At 40.2% G+C, this 19,302-nt stretch overlaps 1 protein-coding gene across 2 annotated transcripts in view; it reads right to left on the bottom strand.

Moving 5' to 3' along the window:
- LOC128734252 (protein suppressor 2 of zeste-like) overlaps positions 1-12,475 on the bottom strand; it is a 106,425-nt gene extending 93,950 nt beyond the window's left edge. For both annotated transcript variants that reach the window (XM_053828330.1, XM_053828331.1), the window contains exon 1: positions 12,197-12,475. The gene's annotated coding sequence lies outside the window, so the exon portion shown is untranslated. The remainder of the gene's footprint in view (positions 1-12,196) is intronic.
- Positions 12,476-19,302: the final 6,827 nt, after the last annotated feature.

The following is a 19,302-nucleotide window of genomic DNA, read 5'->3' as shown; positions in this document are numbered from 1 at the left end:
CATTCCCCATCAAACCAATCATTTTGTGTACTCCGAGGCTTAATACCTAGTGCCGCGGTAGCGGCCTCTCCGATGGCCGAGCGTATTCTGCCCCAACCGTCTTCGAGGTTTGAAGCACCTAACTCCTCGGAAGAAGGCAGTGCCTCATTCAGTACTCGCGCGTAGTTCTCGGCAGCTTGTGGGTTATCTAGCTGCCTGATGTTCAGCCGAGGAAGGCATCAACTGCACGAATAACATAAAAACTTAAACTCACAATTTCCGTTACGGGACTCATAAATTATTTGCACCAACGTAACGTAGGACATTTATGCGTATATTGATAGCAAAATCATTAAAAATCGCAGGTCGGATTAACATTTACATATTCAAGTCAAAAAAACTCATACAAATCATTAAATTTGTTTAATTTCCAAAAAATATTGCTTGTTGCAAGTTACCCCGTTGAGTGGGTTGGCAATAAATTAGTTTAAAATTCGCTGAACAGCAAATATTGATAACAGACTTTATCTCAATATGTGAAATTATTCTATCCTGGACCTAATAACTTTGTATGAATCAAAAATCCGTAAATGTGCTACAGATAAGCTTTTTCTTGCGCTTATAGTTGAGAACTGTTGTAAGTTACCGCGTTTGACGGTACTTCTTCTGATAAATTACATGGTACATGGCTTCAAATGTTACCAATGAACTTCACTTTTTAAACCGCAGCCGCAGATTTTGTGCTTTTCAAATGGGGGGAACTTTGATCTCTGTTTTATCCTGCAGTTTTCCACCGATCGAGGGTTGAAATGATTCAGGAATAATGTTAGACTTGCAATATTGTATGGCACCCAAGCACAGCGTTATACGAAAAATCCCTTTAATCTGTTCAAAAACAATTTCTACTATACGCGCTTTGAAGACTAAACTGAGCAACATTTCCTTTATCATCCTATGAATCACGTTGCATGCGTAAACACTCAAAGAACACCACAAACATACAATGTTTTACTTTATCGATGGCAAATCGCAGGTACGCATTTTATTTTCACACAAAAATAGTTTTTTGATGCAATAATCTAGACTCACTTTAACAGAGATAACCGGAATGTATGACCAAAACGCCTAAATGTATCTCTAACGCTATGTAACTCTATGTGACGCACGTAATTGATACTTCTCTTGACTGCAATTAATTTCGCATAATTTGTTTAAGTCTTCGTTTACATTTATATAATTTGTCAACGTCAACTGTTTTGTGTAAAGTATTTAGGGAGCGAGCTATGATTATTGCCATGAAAACATGACGTCTTGTCAGTAGTATAGTTCTCTTTATAGACGGAATAAAGCGGAATATTTATGATTATTTCTTAATGCATAAAATCAACAGAATTGTTTTTGGTATTACACTTTTATGCGTCGGATCTTTATAATCAAAAATGCAAAAGAATTGACATGACTATGTCCAAAATCCAAAGTGCGATTTAGCCATAGGAATTATATAAAGTAGGAAAGTGTCGTCGTGGTTGGGCCACGTTTTGGAATTCGCCCACAACTTTCGTTTCAAAAGGAATTGTTGAAATATAAATACATCGTTGCAAAGGTCTAAGAATAAGCTATATTTTCGGAAAGTTTTGAACTGATTGATTGAAAAATAAAAAAGTTATAGGCATTTATGTGAAGACAAAAAATGTTGTCATAGTCGGGCCATGCTGTGCAGGTTGGGCCACCGCAGAAAATCTAAGACATACGTATTGAAATTCTATATAGAGACATGAAAAGAATGATTTCCGTGAATAACGACTCATATAGGTACAAATATCCTATTTTTAATTGCATTTTTGCGAAATTTTGGCGATCTTGTAAAATCAATATTGCTACAATCGCCTTTTCCGAAGTGTACAACTACAATGAAAAAAAACAACAAAAATCTAGGTTTTTATCGTATTAATTTTGCTTTATTTCATCACATTTTACGTGACTGTCATTCTCTAGCGATTATTGTGCTTCTGCGCTTAAAATTATGGTGGCCCAACCATGACTACTCAAGTGGCCCGACCTTTACAAATAGCCCTTTTCTAGTATTTCACCTTAGCCTTCCCAAACACCTTACTGGAGGGGATTTTTCTATAGTCTTCGTGTGCAGCACAACACACTTCATACATTTTCAAAATTTACCTTGTTAATTGCATTTCATGAATCATTTCTTGATGAAAAGTTTATTGCGCCTGAAAAACTTTTTTGTAAGATTTAGTCACTGAATTCAGTACAGGTGTTTTGAATACACGATTGAACCTCACAATATTGTGAAAAGTTAGCTATCACAGTAAGAAGTTTTACAATGCTTGAATCATAGATATCATGCGTTACTAAAACTGTAAAATCGTGCTGGCCCGACCATAACAGTGGCCCGACGATAACGACAATACCCTATGTAAACAGACAGTCTATAGTTTAGTTATATCTGTCATATATCTGTCTCCAAATCTTGCTCCGATACAACTTGTGCTTTGAATCTACGTAAACCAGGCTTCGTTTTTGTTTTCTGGACTTAGGATTGCTAAATTGCTGTCATTTTTGTCGTATCTCTCGCTAACGGATTCAGTTGGGAAAGAACTACTAGCTGAAGGAAGAGTTGTAGGATTAGTTACCCTTGGCATCGAAGCCTGGCATTAAACAAACCATATAATGATTGTTCGCCTCTTATCCAACAATTCCTATGCTCGTTTCGCGGTACCAACGGGGAGACCTATATCCAATAAAAGTCGGACAATTAACCTCGATGAGAGCTTGGTCCTATCCTAACATGTGATGAGCGCTCATTCGAGCTTCTGAGTGCCTATTTTTCATGCTAGGATTAGCTTAAAACGGTGTCTGAGCTTCAGGTTAGAAGTGATCGATCATCATTCTCGTGTCAGTGTGGGACTCTGAACAGGTCCTCCGGGAGATAGGGGGTTGGTGCCGCCGGCACGATCAACACACAAAGAACACAAAACTAAGAAATTGGGACCGGAACAATCAGAAAAGAACAACCCGGTGAAAACAAACTATAGACTTTGAAGTTAGAATCTGGAAGTGCCGGTCTAGCAACTTCCAAGGAACCACTTGAGTGTTCATGCGTGAATTCGCCCGCTGCCCAAAATAATATACCAAAATCTTCATTGCGGAGCTCAACGGTCAGACCATTAAGAGGGGCAATACAAGCCGGTGATTGGTGAGCTCAGCTGATCAACAAAGTGGGCCTTAGACTTCCCCCAGAACAGCTCCCCTGACACCTTTGAAAACAAGGCCATAAGTAGTACCTTCTTCACACAAATACACCACCACAAGGTCACCAAATCTGACAGAAACCCAGATCGGCAACGTTTGGTTGCCGGTCTTCTCGAACATCATTAACATCAGATCCTGCTGAAGCGTTAACGTTGACTCGGACCACCTAACTGATGACGGTTAAGATGCACCCAAATCTCTGTTGAGACCAACATTCGGTATCGAAGCTAGCCTCGGTTAAATCACCCTCGGTTAAAGCAACTTGATATTACCGAAAGTTATGCGCATTCACAGGAAGATGCGCTGCCGGAAGAAGACGAGCTGAATGAAGGCCATCTCGGAGATTCTTGGAACACCATCAACAATATATATATACCAACACATATCATCAACAAAATGACCGGTGGTGAAACACAAAAGTGTTTGTGTGAGTTGGATTTACCCAGCGAGTTTAAAGATTTGGTGGTCGAAAGCGGTCTCGAGATTTCGAATTTCATTTGTATATCTAAGGATGAACTGGAAATCATTTTGAACCAATCGGTTTCACTCTGGAACTGTGATGAAATATACGAGTGATTAGTTTTCTGGAGAGAGAGAAGTAAGGTCTTGATATTTTGGACATCATTTTACACTTCACTACGGTACTGTTATAAAACAAAGTAGCCCATTGAGTAAAATGATGTGTTTCAGATTCGAATCTAAACACAAACAATTCAAAGAATATGCACATGTGATCACCTCCAGAAAAAATATTTGTTACACATTAGGATTGAAGGCTTGTTTGAATTATTCATATAATTTGCTGAATGAATTTTTTGACGTAGGACTAAGCCTTGGATTTCTATATTGGGGTCCATGAATAACGAAAAGAGAACATGTAACGAAAAGTGATAATGGTTTGCTTGCTTCCCTCAATAGATTCTAGAGATATTGGTATCGATTGATAATTTTTCTAAGAAACCATTACAAAACAGTAGGTTACATGTTTCCTTAACAAACTTTTAAATAATTGAAAAATAGTTGGCATTGTCTAACTAAAAATCCACGCTCTGTGATTGGTCGGAATAAGTACGGTTGTATACAAATTTACACTCATTCCAGTTTTGACGTTTGTATTTAATGGTTCTCGTTACATTTTCCCTTTATTTTTATAAATAACAAAGGTAAAAAAGCCGCGAAGCTTTCAAGTGACCGCTGTAAACCTAGACCAACTTGATGTCTGCGTTAGAGAATTGCGCCAGAAAAAGTGGTGTCCTCATCCTCATACCAGCAAAATTTCTTAGGACATAGTTCTACCTAGTCCAATTTGATGTCCTGAAAGTGAACAGTTACAAAAAACTGAGCGACCAACCCTATCTTTCGGCCCATTGCATCCCTATACTGAAAAAAATTATTCAAAACTGATGTCTTATATGAAAAAAAGGTTGACGGAATATTCATGCATGTGACATGATGCAGCAATTCTCAAAGTGAGGAAGAATAAGTGACTGTCTGATCCGAACTAACACGTTGTTCGTATGTTCGTTGAAAGGCAATTATATTTCAAATCAACCTGTAACAATCCCAACAAATGGTGCTATATATCAACTATTTGCAAGGAAATTGACAAAAGTGAACCAGTGCACAGTGGTTTGATTGCTCGGATTCGTGAACTTTTTTAATAACCCTTTTCAGTGTTTTTTTTTTCAATATGGCGTCTTCGGAAGAATTTTTGTATTTTAATAGACGCAACAAATGATGGTTAGTATTAGTTTGGAACTCAAACACAGGTGGCGCTGCAAAATTTAATTTTCTAGTTTGATGATATAGAGCTATAGTATATTCTAGAAAGTTTTAGATAATCTTATTATGAAGTTTTCTGCTGAAAGCATTATTTCTCTAAGTATCACAGTTTTTGAGATATTAAGCGTGTCATGACGGACCCCCACAAATCGGGTTTTTCACTGTAGCTTCAAAACTATGTGATATAGGGAAAAATAGTGTTCTGTAAACATTTGCATCTATTAAAACACACTTTTGCAGAAGAAAGTGAACACGTATCTTCTATACAGAGCGAGTTACTGAACGATTTAGGTAAAAATTAGCCATATTTCGTACTGATATACAATAAAAACTTAGTACAACTGGCAACCGAGATATAATTAAAGTGAAAGTACATTCAAAACTGATCTTAAAACATGCTAAGTCATTTGTCTCTTTAAGTATCTCCATCATTCAATGTGCATTTCCAAAAAGCGTTACTCAGTCTTTTAGAGACATATATGTCATAATGTTAACTATATCCTATCGCCCTGTTAACAGCAAGGTACGATGCTAATCTAACAAGCCAGTCGTCGTATGTACTAATCTCGGCTGTGTGGTACTGCTAGAGTTTAATAGGATCCTGTAATTGTCCTGTACTCTAATAACCGGCTGCGAAGCCTGCCGATAAAGAAGGGTAATATCCTCAAGACGGTTATACACACTGAATCTCCGCGGACTTGTCATTTTTTTATTTCAGGTTTGTATGACATATGTAAGAAGTACTCAGAAAATCTTATCCAAGCATGGAGAATGCTTAATCCATATTGGTAATGTTCATTTTTCACAACTCTAGATCGCATTCCATCGATCTTATTCATTTCTTTGGGACTTGCTCGGCACAAATAGCAAGACTGTGTCGATTTATTGTCTACCATCGAGTTGATGGCTTTACCATCCACCATGGTCAATAGCATGTTGCAATCAACTTTGATAGTTCTATTGTTTTTTTTTATTATAATAATTGGTTCTAAATTATTGATTTGGATTTGTATAGTATCGAAATTTGAAGTATTCGAAAGGGTCGATAGCACCGCGTGGACGACGGGCGTTTATTTTGGAAAAAAAATGTTTCCTCTAGATTCCATTCTAATGGGAACTATGGAAGTTACAAATACATTAGCATCTGATCTTTCTCCTTCAACGCTGCTAAATACTTGTTTATATTCACTTAATCCCGTACTCCCAGCAAATCCCCACTTAATTGTTAGGGTCATGTTCGTTAGATCGTTGTCGCTAAACTTCTCTAACATGCATTCATTTGCATCTACGATTCTAGCTACAGTATGCTCTAATAAATCTTTCAAATTAACTTCTGCTGAAGTTTCCGAAATTTCTAATCCTCTTCTAGGATAGCAACATTTTTTAGCTTGCAGAACTTTATAGTAGGATGGATATAAATGTACGTTGCGGTCCAGAGCACCTTTACGAAGTTTTTCGTATTGATCCTTGGACAAATTGAGATCTAATATTAAACCTAAGGCTTCCGTTTCCGAATACGGTACAAATTCGGACTTAGTTGATTGTTGTAGAGTTGTTACCATTTTCACAACTCTTGTCGGAGTTGTTTGAGTTGCCTGTTGTACAATGAAAGCTGCATCACCTCTACCATCTTCGCGCAGTTTCATTTGGGCTGCAAACGCCAGTTCATCGGTTTGGTGTTGCGATCGCATTGCTGCCGTTTTACGTCTCTTTACAGCTTCGCAGCTTTCTTCGAAAGTCAAAGCCTTCCTTCCACATTGGGACTTTCCAGACGAAGAAAGGATACGGTCGACAATATTTTATAGTAATGGTAACTTAAAAGGGCTATCGAAATAAGCACTATGCCGTTCGAAAGTAAACGGCATTGACTTATGGCACTTTTCCTACAATTTTTTAAAATATTTGCATGTTACCTCCACGTAATTGTGGACATCAGCTGCCACATCTGTCATTAGAACAGTATCAATACCATAACAATTAAACACTTCTCTGGCTACAATTTTTGTTTTTTCGATACCGTTTCCTTTAAAATCCTTCCACAATTCAAAAAGCTTTCGTTTGTCGATTGCAGCTGAAATATCATGTTTATATTGTAACTTTATATAATATAAGAAACACATGTCTTTCTATGGAATAAGCCGACATTTTTATTTCATCGATTTTAAATTAACTAAAGCGCCATGTTCGTCGCATTACACTAACCTGCATTATTGAAGGACATGCTTCTGGTTCTCGGATCTGTTATGAAACTGTAACAATTACCTTATTATTGTTTTCCAATGATACAAAAGCTCACGATTATAAATTAGAAAATTAACCACACGTAGTGAAACGATTTTTTTCATTACGTAGCTTACTAGGATGTAGTTTTTCACATATGCGCATTGTCTCTTAGACGACTAGATGGGTTTTTTTAAATGCGAATTAAATGATGAAGATACTTAAAGAGACAAATGACTTAGCATGTTTTAAGATCAGTTTTGAATGTACTTTTACTTTAATTATATCTCGGTCGCCAGTTTTTCCAAGTTTTTATTGTATAGCAGTACGAAATATGGCTAATTTTTACCTAAATCGTTCAGTAACTCGCTCTGTATAGAAGATACGTGTTCACTTTCTTCTGCAAAAGTGTGTGATTTTAATAGATGCAAATGTTTGCAGAACACTATTTTTCCCTATATCACATAGTTTTGAAGCTAAAGTGGAAAACCCGATTTGTGGGGGTCCGTCATGAGACGCTTAATATCTCAAAAACTGTGATACTTAGAGGAATAATGTTTTCAGCAAAAAGCTTCATAATAAGATTATCTTTATCTAAAACTTTCTAGAACATACTATAGCTCTATATCATCAAATTACAAAGTTAAATTTGGCAGCGCCACCGGTGTTTGAGTTCCGAACTAATACTAACCACCAGTTGTTGCGTCTATTAATATACAGAAATTCTTCCGAAGACGCCATATTGAAAAAAAAAACTATGAAAAGAGTTATTAAAAAAGTTCACGATTCCGGAGCAATCAAACCACTGTGCAGTGATGATAACCCAGATTATTTATTTATTTTTCCCGTTCAACTCTTGACCCGATCAAACTCTTAGTGGAACTACAAACTCTAAAACACGGATATAGGTAACTGATATACACAGCACGAGCATTTAGGAAATTTAAACTTAGCTTCTTGTATCAAATTTAGAGGAATGCTTATGGAATTTATTACAATACAGTAAATTAAAAATCTGCGTGACAAACAGTTGCAAAATGTCAAGCTTTGTCGAACTGAACCTGCATTCGTAGTCCTACGTGAGCCCCTCGTTCGTGCCCCTAGGCAAACATGCGCAGTGTCATTCGAGATAAACTGCAAAAATTTAGACACAAGACGATTCAGTGAACCCAAAGCTTCTGGGAGAAAAAGCATTATGTGAAAGAACATGCCTATGCAAAGTTGGGAGTTGTATCGTTCTCAGAAAACGCAACAGTTCCATCAGGATATCAGATATTAAACGCATACCGCAAAAGGCTTTGAGCGGAAACTGGAAACAGCACTTCGACGAACACATAAATGGCGGCCATATAGAGGATCATGAAGGCGAATAAAGCAATTTGGTCGGTGGAACAAACGTGACAGAGCAGCCACTAATAACAACAGGCGACGTGGAATACTTCATCAAATAGCTGAAGACCAATAAATTTGCTGGGAATCCGATGCCATGGTACCAGGGATGGAAGATCAGTGATTTGATCAAATCTGTGGGTTATCGCCACACGCAGAGATCACGATCCGTAGCAAAGGCCACTTGCCTGCACCAGCTGATTGTAGGAATTAAGGTTGGAATGGTGATATTTGCAAGCTGTTCTTCGAAATCATCTTCCGCCGACTGACGCCGATTGCGAATAGATTTGGAGGAAGTTATCATTCTGGCTACGTTGAAAGGCGGACAACGAAAAAAGCCTCAGTGCTTCCATTATTGAAACTTGACCTCCTGTTTTTATATACGTCAGACTTCGCATCCAGCTGTTAGAGTACAGGACAATTACGGGGCTAGTACTATGATCATATTGACTCTAACAGCCTCTCTCTCACAGTCGAGATTCGAACTAACGACTAGCTTGTTAGACCAGCATCGTACCTCTTGGTCAATTGGGTGGCTCACGATGGACACAGATACGGATGGACAACGACGGATCAAATATTTACACAGCGGCAAGTCCTAAAAGGTCATGAATACAGGGTTCCCACGCACCATCTGTTTATCGATTTCAAAGCTAAATATGATACCGTCGACCACAAAGAGCTATGAAAAATCATGGACAAGAGCGGCTTTCCCGGTAAGTTGATCGGGTTAATTGAAGCATACAATGCTTAGTTTGTTTTTCGGCTGGACAATCGACTTCATTGGAGTTTCCCAGGGGCCTTCGTCATAGTATTGTTTTCTCCTGCCTGCTTTTCAACGTAGCACTGTAGTGTTTTAAACTAAGCGAGTATCAATACGCGCGGCATGATCTTCCACAATTCTAGTCAACTTGTCTGGTTTGATTTGCATGGACATTCTAGGTAGAACATTTGTGTCGGAGGCTGCTCAGCACATTGGAGTAAAGCGCGCAGCAGAAAAGATTGGGTTAAAGGTACACGGAGCGAAAAAGCTCCAGTTTGTTTCAAACAAAATGATTGTTGTTTTAAGCCTCAATAAAATATTTTTATAACAACCTGAAAATATTGTTGTTTCCAAACGAGATTCTGTTTGAATCAAGTAAATAACAGTTTTGAATTAAAAGTAAAATATTTTCAAATTTGAAGTTGACATTGATGTAACAATAAATATTTTCATTTCAATCATACATTTCAGTTTGAAACAAAACGAAATTTTTGTTTGTGCGTAAAACAACCATAAATATGGTTGAAACTACATTTTTATTCTCCGTGTAAATACGTCTAAAACGAAGTACATGCTGGCCAGCGGAACCGAGGCCGAACGACGCCGCTTGGGTATTAGTATATTGATCGACGGCGGTGAGGTAGTCGACGAATTTGTCTACCTTGGCTCACTGGTAACGGTGGACAATGATACCAGCCGTGAGATTCAGCGTATTATCAGCGGAAGTCGTGCTTACTATGGGCTTCACAAGCAATTGCGGTCGAGTAGACTGTCCCCGTACAAAGTGCACCCTGTTCAAGACACTTATTATACCGGTTGTTCTCTATGGGCACGAAACATGGAGGAGGACCTGCGAATACGCGGAGTTTTCGAACGACGAGTGCTAAGAACGATCTTCGGCGGCGTACAGGAGAACGGAGTATGGGGGCGGAGGATGAACCATGAACTCTCACATCTCTATGGCGAGCCCAGTATCCAGAAGGTGGCTAAAGCTGGACGGATACGATGGGCAGGGCATGTTGCAAGAATGCCGGACAACTACCCTGCAAAGATGGTGTTCGCCTCAAATCCGGTAGGAACCAGACGAGCACACCGAGCAAGATGGTTAGACCAGGTGGAGCGAGATCTGGCGGAGAGTACTCGGTGTTCGGGGAATTGGAGAGCGGTAGCCCTCAACCGAATTACATGGAGAAACTTTGTTCAACAGGCTTTGTCTTAGGACGGCAAGCCACTTAGGTAAGTAAATATATAAATGGGACTGTGATGCGATTCACGGCAGTATAATTCTGCAAAGATGGTGGTGTTTGCTCCTAATCCGATAGGAACAAGACTACCGGTAGCACAACGAATAAGATGGTTATCACGAGGTGGAGCGAGGTCTGACAGCAAATAGGTCACACTGTCCAAATAATTTGACAACGGAAGTTATTAGGAGAAATATTGTTCATCAATTTATTATCTTAGGATATGAAACTAGTTAAATAAATATACACAAATATCCGCAGATCCTTTGTTCGAACATTTATACGGATATATGCACAGATCTGACCAGTTTTTAATCAATAACATCCCACTCCTTTCACTGCTTTCTATTTTACGTTTGATATATTTTTATGATATACCACTTTTAAACTTACTTTAAAAGTATGCCACTAATTAACATCCAATCGATTAGCAAGTAGGCTGAATAGCAGCTAAACGAATTGCATGGCAGCCGCGAGTAATCCGCTAATTAGAATCACATGCTGACGGAATGACTGAACAGAAACCTCATTCTGCTGTAGGGAATGCTAAACTGTTCTGTTTACTTCGTTTGAACCCAACCCGGTCGCAGTGGTCGCAAAAACAAGATCGGCACCAGCACCAACGACTGGGAATCGTTTACACGCTTGTTTTCGCTAATGAGCGAAACTATTTATTCGAGTCTGCGCATATTTTAGCCGGCACCACTCCCTGTCTTTTCGCGCCATAAGCGCTGTGAGAGGTGTGAAGGTGTCAACTCAAAACATTTAGCAAGAGTGTGAATTATGCGCTTGGAATTGATTTTTTCGCTTAAAATCGAACAGTTGTGATTGCAAATACGCTGTGTGCCCCAGCGTTTGCTGCAGATTAGAATTATAATCGTTTTTCTAGGCCTCACAGCCCGCGGCTGTTACGCCTCTATTTGCTGCAAATTAAATTCTTCTCCAGTTGAAAATTGTCCTCTAAAAATTTTATACAACCTGTTTAATTTTTTTGCCAAGCGTACAGTTTCTCTCATATAAGCCCACAGAAAAAAACCAATGTTGGTAGGTGTACCGAAAATAATCAATGCTTGATGTGAATATAATTATCACTTCAAACTACGCATGTGGAACCCAAAAATTTAAATCAGCAGCATGTGAGTTGTATGCTTCGGGGAATCAACGGGGGTTGGCGGTTTGTCACTGTGTCGACAAGTGCGGAAAAAAACATTACGCGCACAGAATAACAACAGCGACCAGTGAAGTACCATACCAAAAGTGCGCCGCTCGAGGTATATTCGTGCTCACCCATCAATCCGTTTCGTGTAGCAATTCCAATCCCGCTTTCATACGAAACGAAAATCCACCCAAGCTAAACGCAGAGATCCAGCTAAACGCAGAGATCCGGGCATGTCACGTGCCAAAAAACGTGGACAATTGCACAAATACTAGCGAAACAAGCAGAGCGGACGTTTATCTCTTCTCAACATAGAGCGATAAGCCGGTAATGCGAAAGAGAGTGAATGCGACCAAAACAGAACATAGAAAAAAGTAAAACTGATCGACTTACCAGCATCTACATCGGTTGTTATAATCCGCGGAGCAAACCTAGTAAATCTGTCGATGCATCTTGTAGTTGGCAACACTGAACGGTATCCACACGCACACAGCGACGTGCATGAGACACAATATGTTCTGTAATCAATAGCACGATATTCGCACTGCAGCAATATCGGCCCAGGTTACGCAGTATTTTCCCTGCCGCGGAGCAAACTCGTAAAATCTATCGAACAATATTCACAAACCTCGGTCGCTATTTTCTAGGAAAACTTACACAAAAACACAACCACTCTCGCTGACAACTAGTACTCGACTAACGAGGCGAATGCGGATCGACTTATCATCGTCGTATGAGGGAAAATTACTCAACCCCGCCTAGGATGACCGCGCCTCCTTTTCTGTCGGCCAATCTATAGCGATAGCGATGCTGACGTAAGCAAACGAAGCCGCACGAACGACCGGTCGCTCGCTGCTGGATCGGTGCCGAAATCCATTTTGTACCGCGTTCGTTACCCTCTCTTCCCACTTGCACTGGGTTCGGCACCAATCGGTTCGGATTTGGTTTGCTCGGCTGCCGAAGTGGGACCGACCGAGCGAACGAACGTGGAATGGAGCAAAATGACGAAAAGTTCAAAAATCTTCCACTTTAGCCGATCACATCGTATCTGGTGTCGGTCGGTCGGTCGGTCGGAGGGCACGATGCCAAGCGAAGGGTTTAGAAGAAACATAAAACGAATCGAGAAAGCTGATGAAAAATTCGATGGTGGACAGACTGGGAATGCGGGTCGAGTTTACTGCTGAACAACGGCATTTTTATTCGTCTGCATGATTTTTTTACGCGTAAAACGTAAGAACCGCGCTTCAAATAACAATGCTAATTCAATTAAAGTATATCCAAAACCCCCAGGTGAGAATCAACTCCCTTTTCTATGCTGGTTTAAATTGCGCAATGTATGGGAGACTTTCTTTTGTCAATTTGATAAACACATCATGGCTGAAAAACGCGTTTTTTTTGCCACATATCTGCCCACGATGATGATGTCGGGCGATTGGTTTGAAAAAATGTTGGGTTTATATCTTTCAGCATCCAGCGTGTGAGAGACAAAAAATATTCCATCCTTATGGACTCAGGCATGGGCCTAACCACGGTAGGAGGGGCGGGGGGAAATTGGGTATGTATTCAAATCTACCCCGCAGAAAATCACGCTTACGCCTGAAATTTCGCAGTCAGCTGTTTAGAGTATAGGAAAATTACGGGGATGGTTGTACCATTTTCAACGTAGTCATCAGTAGCATAGAACCGGAGTGGCTTGAGTTACTCGTCAGCAATTTCCAAGGCCTCTAAGAAGTCGCTTTCTATCTTACGGGCTCCGTTTCTGCAACCGTACATCTTCCGCTCCATTCCTCGAAACATGGCAACTTATTTTCACTCCGATTTTCATCTACATCTTACTCTTACTCGATTTGAAGCCGCAGGAATTTAGGCGACACGGGAAGCGACTGATGTCGGACCACGACTATAGCGGTGGCCGTTAGGTGGTACCAGTGCAGTGATGACGACGTATAAAAGCCGCAAATACGAATACGGTTTTCAACCGGCGGTAAACGTCTTAAAGCTACGGCGGACAAATTGGCAATCCATAAGTCCTTCGACTAGGTGACCACGATGGCGATGGTTTATCATTATACTGTTGCACTGTTGTAGTAGATCCCACTCAGCAATGTGTGTTTTTTGTTGTTGTCGCAGTTGCAGCATAATCTGCGCTACCACGCAGTTGACGGCATTCAACGTGCTCTCCATCTATAATGCTGTCCACGCTCAGGGGTGGCATCTCTCATCGTATCTCGGGAAATCTTGGACACTTGAAGACTACGTGCTCCACTGTTTCTAGCGTCCCTCTGCATTCCAGACAGACTGGTTTCGCGGCGTGTCAAAACCGGTGCAGGCAATAGCAACCGTGTGTGTGTGTGTGTGTGTGTGTGTGTGTGTGTGTGTGTGTGTGTGTGTGTGTGTGTGTGTGTGTGTGTGTGTGTGTGTGTGTGTGTGTGTGTGTGTGTGTGTGTGTGTGTGTGTGTGTGTGTGTGTGTGTGTGTGTGTGTGTGTGTGTGTGTGTGTGTGTGTGTGTGTGTGTGTGTGTGTGTGTGTGTGTGTGTGTGTGTGTGTGTGTGTGTGTGTGTGTGTGTGTGTGTGTGTGTGTGTGTGTGTGTGTGTGTGTGTGTGTGTGTGTGTGTGTGTGTGTGTGTGTGTGTGTGTGTGTGTGTGTGTGTGTGTGTGTGTGTGTGTGTGTGTGTGTGTGTGTGTGTGTGTGTGTGTGTGTGTGTGTGTGTGTGTGTGTGTGTGTGTGTGTGTGTGTGTGTATGTGTATGTGTGTATGTGTATGTGTGTGTGAGTGAGTGTGTGTGTGAGTGAGTGTGTGTGTGAGTGAGTGTGTGTGTGAGTGAGTGTGTGTGTGAGTGAGTGTGTGTGTGAGTGAGTGTGTGTGTGAGTGAGTGTGTGAGTGAGTGTGAGAGTGTGTGAGTGTGTGAGTGAGTGTGTGAGTGTGTGTGCGTGTGTGTGCGTGTGTGTGGCTGTGTGTGTGAGTGTGTGTGTGTGTGTGTGTGTCTGCTTGATTGTAGTCGTCGGAAACTGAACCGATTCATTTGCTGTTAAGCTTGTTTGGTGTAATATTTTTTATTTTAAAGTTAAGTTTATTGTATGTATAGTAAGTTCATTATTATAATCGAGTGCAAATCTTAAATTAGGTAAGCCTACGAGTATGGTCAGAATTCGAGACGTCTGCAGTCACGGTGCACAGTGTTACCGTTTCTGAAAAACGCGATTGTATTTACGCAATAAATGCGTAATTTTAGAAGTTTAGTATCCTTGAAGAAGTTTAGTAATAAAATACAGCGCATCTTTTTGCACTATTAGTAAGACCGTGAATCCACCTATTGGGGTAGTACAAACTATTGTTTTTTGATTGAACTTGAAAACTTATAGAACATACTAAAATGAGCAACTTTGCTGAATATAGTAACTATCCATCTCTCACTAACTGCAAAATATAAAGATTCGTACCGTGAACGTACCATATTCTGCGCAGTTAAGACATTTTTATGATTCTTCCTCTATTCTAAGTATTCTAGATTTAAATTAACAACGTGGATATCAGCAACGTCGTAGCACTACACTATAATATAATATCTGGTAAAACATATGGGAATTATAAGTCGACCAACAATTGAGTATATTTTTCGTTTTGTAATCTTATCCACGGTGCGCACTTTCTTGCCCATGTTCCTAATTCTACGCATGTTTGCTCCTAATTCTTCGCACCCAAAAAGTGAAAATAAATACTCCTGCCATGCTGTTTATGTCTTTATACGCTGAAAGCACACCAAAAAATTCGGCATTATTTCGCTCTCAACTATTATGGCCCGTTTATGAATAACTAGCTGAGTGCACGATCTTACTCGGGGAGCCTTTGTCTCATAGTCACTTGAACATCGGTTATTGTAACCGAAATGCTCATAATGCAAAAATACAACGCTTGTTCCTCTTTCGGACGTTCCCACCCCATTTGTCAGCCCCCCTCTTTTGTCTACCCGGCCACTTGCACATCTGTTTTCTTTACGGAAATCCCTATAGAACCCTATAATGAAAGAAAAACAAAGCCATTTTTCCTATTTTCACCTGCCGCTTTTAACAATGGCCACCCCACCCATAGGAAATGAATAGTTTTGTTATTGCATTTTTCTAAACACAGCTTTTTATTTATTTATTAGTTTAGTGCTATATGCTATCCTAATAAAAAAGTAGAAGGTGCAACAGTGTTTCTTCCATGGATACAACAAACCTGTCATTCCTTTCATCTCACTTCAAGACAAAACTTGTTTGTAAACAATGTTTTTAGTGTCACCACCAGGAGCAAGTATGCACAAATTATTGGCTGAGCCCACTCTGGAGCATGCCACATAAAGTTTACCATGGGAAAAATATAGTGTTCTCAGTTGTACTCCACGCTGTTTGAATGATTACCCCTGTGACTCAAACAGAGTCGACCAACAACAATTAGCATTAATAATCGAACACTTTTTATACAGGTAACTTTGATTTAGTGCCTAATTACACTTGACAAATCTACAGCTGCGAGCATTGTAGTTCAGTGTTTCGTATTCTGATTTTTTCCATTGTACAGATAAATTGTTACAGTCATATGGGCGTTACTCCCCCTTCTCGTCAGTAACCTCCGGTCATCAGCTCCTCCTTTTGTCCTACGGTCACTTATGGGGGAACCGTCTAAACATTTCGGTTCCCCTGTTGTAAACCCCTTCAGTGCTGATTCTCTTATGTCAAGGAACATGTGTGCCAAGTTTGATGAAGAACGGTCAAGGCGTTTCGCAGTTGTGGCCTCCCCCCCTATAAGGGACCCTCCCCCACCTATTAGGGAACCAGAGGTGGGCACCGCCAATTAGCTAACCGCCAACATTTTAGCTAGCGAGTTACACGTTCGCTAAGTTTTAAATGTGCTAGCGCTTCTATTAGCTTCCGATGTATATAAGTACACTCAAGTACTTTTTTACACGGTTTGTTTTTTCGAATATTAAGAACGGGACAACTGAGGGACCATTCATTTATTTTTCAATACATTTGGGAGCGGCCCGACATTTGTTACGTAGTTTGTGAATGGTCCCTTACTTACTTACTTAGGTGGCTTGCCGTCCTAAGACAAAACCTGTTGAACAAAATTTCTCCATGTAACTCGGTTGAGGGCTACCGCTCTCCAATTCCTCGGACACCGAGTACTCTCCGCCAGATCTCGCTCCACCTGGTCTAACCATCTTGCTCGCTGCGCTCCTGGTCGTCTTGTTCCTACCGGATTTGAGGCGAACGCCATCTTTGCAGGGTAGTTGTCCGGCATTCTTGCAACATGCCCTGCCCATCGCATCCGTCCAGCTTTAGCCACCTTCTGGATACTGGGTTCGCCATAGAGCTGTGCGAGTTCATGGTTCATCCTCCGCCTCCATACTCCGTTCTCCTGTACGCCGCCGAAGATCGTTCTTAGCACTCGTCGTTCGAAAACTCCGAGCACTCGCAGGTCCTCCTCGAGCATTGTCCATGTTTCATGCCCGTAGAGAACAACCGGTCTAATAAGCGTCTTGTACAGGGTGCACTTTGTACGGGGACTTAGTCTGCTCGACCGCAATTGCTTGTGGAGCCCATAGTAAGCACGACTTCCGCTGATAATACGCCTCCGAATCTCACGGCTGGTATCATTGTCCGCCGTTACCAGTGAGCCAAGGTAGACAAATTCATCGACTACCTCAAACTCATGGTCCCTAAGTTGCACCATTCTTGAGTAATCGAAAAAAACAAACCGTGTAGAAAAAGACTTGAGTGTACTACTAAATAAACTACCAGTCAGTAATTTTTGGAAATAATATTTGGAAATAGTGCAACTAGCCATGAATGAACTATATTTGCACACGTCGCGAACAGCAGCCAGCAATTTTATCAATTTGCAAGAAATCGCACTCTTATTTTTGTTATTATTTTGAAAAATTAGCAGCTAGTAGTTTATTTAATGCCACTTTAACTTTTCGAAAGCTAATGAAAGCGCTAACACATTCAAAACCTAGCGAACGCACTACTCGCTGGCTAAAAGGTTAGCGGTTAGCTGATTAGCGGTGCCCACCTCTGTAGGGAACCTACCCACCTTTTTGTTGACCCCCCAGTGCTGATTCTCTTATGTCAAGGAACATGTGTGCCAAGTTTGGTGGAGATCGGTCAAGACGTTCTAGAGTTATGGTGGAACATACAAACATACAAACATACAAACATACAAACATACAAACATACAAACATACAAACATACAAACATACAAACATACAAACATACAAACATACAAACATACAAACATACAAACATACAAACATACAAACATACAAACATACAAACATACAAACATACAAACATACAAACATACAAACATACAAACATACAAACATACAAACATACAAACATACAAACATACAAACATACAAACATACAAACATACAAACATACAAACATACAAACATACAAACATACAAACATACAAACATACAAACATACAAACATACAAACATACAACCATTCTCACGCTCACTTTTATATATATAGATGGCGTAATATTCAACAGACATTTATAAAAATAACGCAATGATCATAGTTATGCACAATATTGAAAAATGCGCAGAATTAGGAGCGGTCACGGTGTAAAAAGCCTATTTGAAAATCAATTCTGCTCAACAACTTTGCACACGATTGTTTTAGTGCTTTCAAATGTTGTGTTATTCAGTATATTAAAATACACATTTTCTCTGAAGATTGTTTTTTCGCTAGGATGTATATTTAATGAGTTATAAAACATCATGAAAAATAAAAAATTCGCATTCAATTTTTTTTCCAATTTTGGGCAACTTCGGATGAATTAACCAACTTCCATAGCACTCTGCAGGAACCCCGGAAAATAACAATTGAAAAGTGTAGTTTTTTGATAAAATCCTTTATAACTGTGCTTTTGGTGGAAGTTTTTGTTTTTTGTAGATAAAATATAGTATGGAAGTTGTAGCATCGTCATTCGTGTTCGTCGTTGTAGAAAATTCATAGTATTCATAGACGTCAATAAATCCAGAGCACATCGCCTGGATTGGTTCGTGTTGTCCGCATTGTGTGCGGTAGAAGCCGAGCCGAAGAAATTCTCGGGATCTTAGCGGTCGAGGCATTACGTTTATGTTTACCAATGTCAGAAGTTCGGGAGCATCAATTTCGAAATTCAACAGTTGTTGTCGCCCAACTGTAGACAGCTCTAGATACATCTCTCCTTTTGTTTAACTTTTCGATATTCAGCAGCTTACAGCGATCCTCATAACGAGGAAGTCTACGAGGGTCCGATCAGGGTAGAAATCTTAGTACGTGTCTAATAAACCTCCGTTGCACTGCTTCGATTCTAGCTGATCAAACATTTGTATACGGGCTCCATATCACAGAAGCTGTGTGGCATAAACCTTGGTAAAAACATTATTTCACTCAGGCCGACGTTTCCCAGCCTCACTGCACTGGAAACACCAACTTAAATAATTCTGATAAATTT

The sequence above is a fragment of the Sabethes cyaneus genome, chromosome 2, assembly GCF_943734655.1.
Source record: "Sabethes cyaneus chromosome 2, idSabCyanKW18_F2, whole genome shotgun sequence".
NCBI classification, from domain to species: Eukaryota; Metazoa; Arthropoda; class Insecta; order Diptera; family Culicidae; genus Sabethes; species Sabethes cyaneus.
This window is presented reverse-complemented; position numbering and strand designations above follow the sequence as displayed.